At 45.6% G+C, this 6,892-nt stretch overlaps 1 protein-coding gene across 4 annotated transcripts in view; it reads right to left on the reverse strand.

The window, feature by feature from the left end:
* The window catches only part of NTNG1 (netrin G1), a 364,236-nt gene extending 360,239 nt beyond the window's left edge, over positions 1 to 3,997 (reverse strand). The window contains exon 1 of one of the 4 annotated variants that reach the window (XM_043876960.1): positions 2,991 to 3,997. The gene's annotated coding sequence lies outside the window, so the exon portion shown is untranslated. The remainder of the gene's footprint in view (positions 1 to 2,990) is intronic. The other 3 variants (XM_043876962.1, XM_043876961.1, XM_043876963.1) reach the window with 3 other exon arrangements.
* Positions 3,998 to 6,892: the final 2,895 nt, after the last annotated feature.

Below are 6,892 nucleotides of genomic sequence, written 5' to 3' on the forward strand. Positions count from 1 at the left end.
GCCTTCTTAATGGTAGACATTTGCTTCTATCCTTTTGTTAACTGTCTTTCAAGATAAAGAAATTTAACATGTACTGCAACATCATTGGCATATTTTACTCATACTTGATTGGGTATTATGAGCAACTGCCTATCAAGAGATTCTTAATAAAACCAAATAGCACACCTTAGTATTTGAAAGATCTCTGCTTTCACCAAGAGAATAATGATTAGGGAAATTAGAAGGCATGTATTTTGCAGGATGTTTGGGGATGGAATAATACATAAAATTATTTCATAAAAGTCTAGAATAAATATGCTGTTTTATTAATGTAGAACAACAAATCTTTCATTGTCTTGTAGGGAAGTTCAGAAATCCAAGGTTTCAAGTACACATTTGAGAAAATCTACACCCACCTAAAGTTTTGAAACAAAACTCTGGATTCTGAAGATAAAATTGCTTTTAAAAGTACACTAAATCTCTTACTGACCTATAATGTAATTCATACATACACATTTTTCTGTTAACATGTAATTAATTTTCTGAGTTGTACAAAATTTTCTTTCCAATTCACTTGGTGTTTTTGTAACTCTAAAACTCTCCAAATCTTTACAACAGTTAGAAAATTTATCAACTAAGTGTGTAATGGTTTAATTTTTTTGAATTAGTATTCGATCTGTTTTTTTTTTTTTTCAGAATAATAACAGAGGTAAAGACAGGTAAATGCACCACTTACAAACATACAAAAGAAAACAGAAAAATATATTAGCCTCCTTCTAAAAAGCCAACCTGAAACACATACATCCAGTGAAAGTTGACAAAACAAAAATATCACTAGGAAAAACAGCTTTATGTGCATATAAAATCAACATCAACTATTTTCTTACAAAATGTTAGGGTCACCTTTTTAAATTTTCACAATAGGAAGTATCGCCAAATTAATAGCCAACTATATAGAATTTTGAATTCCCTTATGTTGGTCTGCAGCGGTGAAACAGATCTTATTTCATGGCACCCAGAAAAAAATAGTAAATATATCCCTTATGTATGTAAACTAGAACAACCTTCTGTATGAAACACTTGCATTTTTTTTCTTTGCATGCTAATCCACATGCAAAGAACCAAATTTTGTCTTAAAGAAAAACTGAAAGCTACTTATCTTCCAAAAGATTCTTGAACAGTTATTGAGCTGATTTTCCTTTGCCAAAGAGAAAGAGGGTGAGGGGAGTTTAAGGCATTCAAAGTGGCAGTTCAAAATACTTATATGAAATCTGCGATTGTTAATTCTCCAAAGGTTAGAGATGACCTCAAGGACTAGACAAATCAGAAAAATGTTGCCCCTACTGCGAAAAAGAGAATTTCTAGAAAACTTTTTTCTAACAAGCTGAACCATTAAGTATATCTGAATAAATGATTTTGTTACAAGATTTTTATATTTTCCCCCCAATTCTGTAAAATAAAACTTTTAGTATTTTCAGTCATAAAATAGGGCCTTATTTCTAGAGCAAATCTACTGCCAGATACACCATATGTTTAGTGGAATTCTGAATCTTACTCAGAATTTTCCATTCCAAAGATTGACAAACTGTTATGATAACGAGTGGTTCCATTACCATTCCCTGGGAAGAATGGGGGAGGAGGTGGAAAACAAAAGCCTCTACACTCTGGAAATCTGTACCTGATGTGAGGATGGAAACGCAATCTCCAACTTTTCGAAACAAAGTTGCTTAAAATCTCCACTAGGAATTTTCCTCCCCTCCCCTGTAAAATGACAGCCTCCTAAGTGGATTTCTGGAAAAGAAAAAGGGGGGGCGGGGGAGTCTCTAAAGTGATGTTACTAAAACAAACAGCAGAGGGCGCAGTTTCTTTTTTTATCTAAGTTTTCCTGTGTATGAATCACTTAATTGGTTATTTTGGGCCCAATAATACTCAGTATTATTTGTATTATATATAGACATCCACAGATCCATACAGGAGAGCAATTCAATGTCCCTAGCCGAATCCATCAACTGATTAATGCAATGCCAGTAAAGAATCAGAGAAAATATTCCAAACAACATTCCTATACCAAGTCTTTCTGTCAATTTTCCCTTCTCCCCAGCTGCACAACATGGGATAGTAATGCTTTAATCTCGCACCAATAAAGGAGATTAAAAGAAAGGAACTTCAAAAGCTCAGTGTGGCCACCAGCCCCACGGGGCCGTCAAGAGGGCAAGTTTTTTTTTCCCCAAGCAAGGACAACTGGCAAATAAAGAAAGAAAATAAAGAAAAAAACCCTCCAATGCTTTATGTGTGGTCAGGTGTATGTGTGAGAGAGAGACAGAGAGAGAGCGAGCGACAGACAGACAGTGGGGAGCGAGCTGTGTGTCTGTGAGTCCGTCGATGGAAGCACGGACCCCGCGCCCAAGCACGGACTACAACACACAGACTCGTCACCTGCCCCGGGCGCACACCAGCAAGACGTGTGTGGGTGTGAGGGTGCGGGCTGTGTGCGCTCAGAGGTTCTGCGCGCTGCCTCCTCAAGGCGCTCCACAAAGTTCCTCGCCCACCCGGAGCCTCCCCTCCCGCCTGTGGACGGCGCAGCGTGGGGTGGGGGTGGCGGGGAGCGGGAGTCGGGGGGAGGGAAGGAGGAAGCCCGGGGGAGAGGGGCCACGGGAAGACGCGCGGGTCGCTGCCGGAGCGGGAAGCCAGCGGCACTCACCGTGGGGCCCGTTCGCGAGGCGCCGGGCTGGAGCCCAGCCGACGGCGCGGGGCGGCGGCCGAGCCCAGCCGGGTGCGCCTCGGGCGGCGGCCGCAGCAGCAGAGCCCGGGGCGGCGCTGGGCGGGCGGCGGCGCTTACCGCCGAGCCATCTCCGAGGCGCGGGCGGAGCGGGAGAGCTGGGGGTGTGGACCCGAGCGCCGCGGCCCGGCCGCCGCACCCCGAGGTCCCGGTTGCGCCTGGCCGGTGGCACGAGAGGACCCCACGGACGCAGAACCCCGCGCCCTCCCGCCCGTCCCCGCCGCTTAATTACCTTCGCCTCGGGCCCCCCGGCGGGGGGCGGGCAGCCTCCTGCACGTCGCCCCCTCTCGGAGCCCTAGCCGAGAGGGGGAATTCCTTCCCGTTGACGTCCTCTTCCGAAATGCAAAAGATCAGTGACTTTGACAGGTAGATGAGGGGGAGGGAATAGGGGTGGGCGGAGAGGAAGGGAAGATGAGAAAGGTGCCTCTCCCTCCAAAAATATAGTGATATTAATAATGAAATCGCAGCCTTCGGGAGGTCTTGCCAGCCCAGTCCTCTGCTTGCCGGGTCTCCTCCGCGCCTCCTCGCGCCACTGCCTCTGCCACTTCTCGCCTTAAACTTTACTGAGGGTTGTTTTTTTTTTTTTTTTTTTTCCTTTTCTTTTTTTTCCCCTATTTTTTTTTTTTTTTTTTTAAGCCGCAGGACGACTTCCTGATTTCCCGGGGATCAGAACCAGCGGTCCGGTGGTTCTACCCCGCTTGGCACAGCTTTCATTTTATTTCAGACGAAGACGTTGAGCTTACTCAGAAGGGACATAAATCAGGACAATTAGCATTGGCGCCAAGAAGATCCTCTAGTACCAATTTCGTCCGGGCTTCCTTCGCGCATTCCTCCACTCAAGTCAGAAATGTCACTGCACATAGCGTTGATGGCTGCGAGACGCGACGCACCCAAAGTCCATTTGATGAAATATACATGGCCCGCGATGCTTCTGGATTGCGGTTCCCGGGCTCCCCGCCCCCGCCCGCGGCGCCTGGCCGGACCCTGCTCCCAGCCGGCAGCGAGCTCTCTGCAAACTTAGGGGCGCGTACAAATTAAAGAGTGAGCGCAAGGGCCGGAGAAGAGAAAGAAAGAAGCAAGCCGGGGGAAACTGCAGCCCTTGGAGGGGTGGCATGTACGTTTCACTTAAAAGCAGATCTTCTGCAACTGCCAGCAAGTGGAAGGATTGCAAACCTTACACTACCTCAGACCTGGGCGCTCCGAGCGGTCCTAACTCCGTCCCGCTCGCTCTAACCGCCGCTGCCGCCGCTCCAGGACCTCGGAGTACTGAGGCTCATCGACCACCCTTCACCTCCCCCACCCTTAGCTCGCCCACCCGAGCGCGGTTTCCAGTATCTCTTCACGTACCTTCCACTCATGCCCGCGCCCGTCCCATCCCTCACTCCTGGCTCTTCTCTAGAAAACCTTTCCTAAGCACACCCCTCACTCCTAGCTGTGATCTCAGTGGTGTTTTTCAACCGACAATTCCCTTGCCCAGCCGGCGGCCCCTGCAGCGCAAGCCTCGAACTTCCTTATTTAGAAATTCATTCTTCTTCGGAAAGTTGAAGAGAGAGCTGTGCTTTTCTGGCCTCATCAACACCCTGAAGAGAAAGACAAATGCCCCCGCCCCAGGCCTTCTTTCCCTCGCCAGTGGGGGCTCAGACTTACCCGGGATCTCATTCATAGCTACACACTAACGTCAAGGGGGAGGGTGGGGATCCAGACTTACTTACATAGGGAGAGACTTTAATTAAAAAGACTATTGCAACGGTGGGGGGGCGGGGAGCTCTGATCGCACAAGTCTGTGAGCATCTCAAAATCAAACAGAAACGGGCTTTTGTATGGTAAGGGGCATAAGCAGTAGGGAAAGCTGGTCAGATGAGAGGGAGTAAACCCATGATGAAGCCAGCTGGTTTGATAAGAAATATGTCTTTGTGGTACACCGATTTGGAGGATAAACACAAAAAAAGCATGTTCTGCATTTTAGTGTTTGCTTCAGATTTGGGCCAAGTTCAGAGTGCAGTGGGCCACAGAGAAGTCAAACTCAAGTTTGTTAAAGACAAAGCTAGAGGATAAGAAATGGCAGTTGTGAACACTTGGTCACTGGCTTCATGCCTCGCAATGGACGCAGGGAGCTGAGGGCAGAGAGCGGTGACAGGGCTGGTGTGGCAGAGGGTGCACAGGGGAGAAGCGTGTTGAATTGAGCCTGTAACAGATCCTTCTTGGCCCTGAGCAGCCAGAAAGGAGGCAGGAATTCCAAGCACCCTTACCCCAGACCCTCTAACACCTGAGAGGCCGTCCTGAGAGGTCAGTCCTCTGTCAGCTGACTCCCTCCAGTTCAGGAATCTGTGACTTCCTTGCTTCCCTCCTTCCCACTTCCACATTCAAGCACTGACAGTGAAGAAAGGAGTTATCTGCAGGGGTAAACTCCTCAAAGGCATTCTTAGACAGTGACCCTTTGTCAACTCTCTCCCCAAGTTTCTCCAGAGTCTATATATACTGATTATAGGGAGACGCCACTCACCACCTAACCCTCCCTCATGGGCTGCCAGAGCCTCGTCCCTTCTGAGAAGCCAGTACAACCCGGGAGACAACACCCACAGCGGCTCTTCAGAGTCTCAGTGGCCTTCTGGCCTGAGCACTGACCTCACACAGCTCTCATCCTTACCTTTCCCTCCTGCCCTTTTCTCTCAAGCCAAGAAAATTCCTTCTGAGTTTCCATTCTCAGCTTTGTTTGATCATTTTAGGTGTTTCTCCAGTAAAAATAAAGAAAAGAAATCTGTCCAGAGATTAGGAGATTCTCTTCTAAGTATACCAAGATCTTTGTGATATTGGCTCCCAACCTGAAGAAAGTTCCCTTTTCAGCTGTCAAAGACTCAGAACTAACCTCCTTCCCCCTCTTCCTATACTATACCTTCCCACATTTCCAGGGTCTCTTTGACTTGGAGGAAGACATCAGTCCCAAATAAGCCCAATATGTGAATGGGGGACCCTCTCCAGGTAAGTAGCTTCTCCTACTCCAAGAGTAATAGTCTTCCAGAGGTGAATTTTTCTCTCAAACATCTGCTCTGATTTTCTCAGATTCAGTAAATCACCAACTAAACAAGTCAAATAAACTCTGAGCAGGAAATTTGAATCCCCAAGGAGACTTTTCAGTATTAAAACCCTTTCTCCTCCAGATCATGATCCCTCCTCTAGTGGGGATTGGAGGGAAGGAAATTTTCTCCAAAAAAAAAAAAAAAAAAAGAGTTTTGGGTGGATTTGAAATACCTTCTTAAAATGAGATACTGTGAATTTACATTTTAAACCAGCTTTCCTGAACATATCTTTGCACATTTATTTGCATAACTAAATAAACAGCAATCAGAAATTTACCTAGCTATTTTCTTGGCATCTTTTCTCTAGCATCCTTTGCTTCTTCCACTTGTATGTGTGTATTCATACATATATATGTTTATATACATTAAATATATATGTATTTAACTTTCTTTGAAAGAATGATTTTTTTTTTTTTTTTACTTAAACTTTCCACTCTACTTTACCTTCTGTCCCTTCAGAGGAGAATTATTTGATCTTTCAGTTCTCTGATTTCAGATCTCTGGCTGGTTTTCATGCATTCCTCATTCTTCTTCAGCTTAGATTTTCATCTATTTGTAATTCTGTTAGGTCTCTATTGTTCATTTTTCTAGGTTATTAAAACCTTTTTAAAAACCTTCTTTTTAGAGATTTAACCGGGTTGTTTAAATACTTGCAGCGTCAGCATGACAAACTGGTAGTGGTAGCATAATTGCAATGTTATTGTTCATTGTTCAGTCATTCAGTTATGTCCAACTCTTTGTAACCCCATGGACTGCAGTACGCCAGGCTTCCATGTCCTTCACTATCTCCCAGAGTTTGCTCAAACTCATGTCCATTGAGTTGGTGATGCCGTCCAACCATCTCATTCTCTGTTGCCCCCTTCTCCTTCTGCCCTCCATCTTTCCCAGCATCAGGGTCTTTTCCAATGAGTCGGCTCTTCACCTCAGGTGACCAAACTATTGAAGCTTTTTGCAATGTATCTGGTCCAAAAAGACATGTGTCTTTCTATAAATACTATAAAGTACTTGACATAAAGTAGGTACAAGAGAAATGTTTCTTGCAGGGGCAAATAATTTT

Source organism: Cervus elaphus, chromosome 20 (genome assembly GCF_910594005.1).
Source record: "Cervus elaphus chromosome 20, mCerEla1.1, whole genome shotgun sequence".
Classification (NCBI taxonomy): Eukaryota; Metazoa; Chordata; class Mammalia; order Artiodactyla; family Cervidae; genus Cervus; species Cervus elaphus.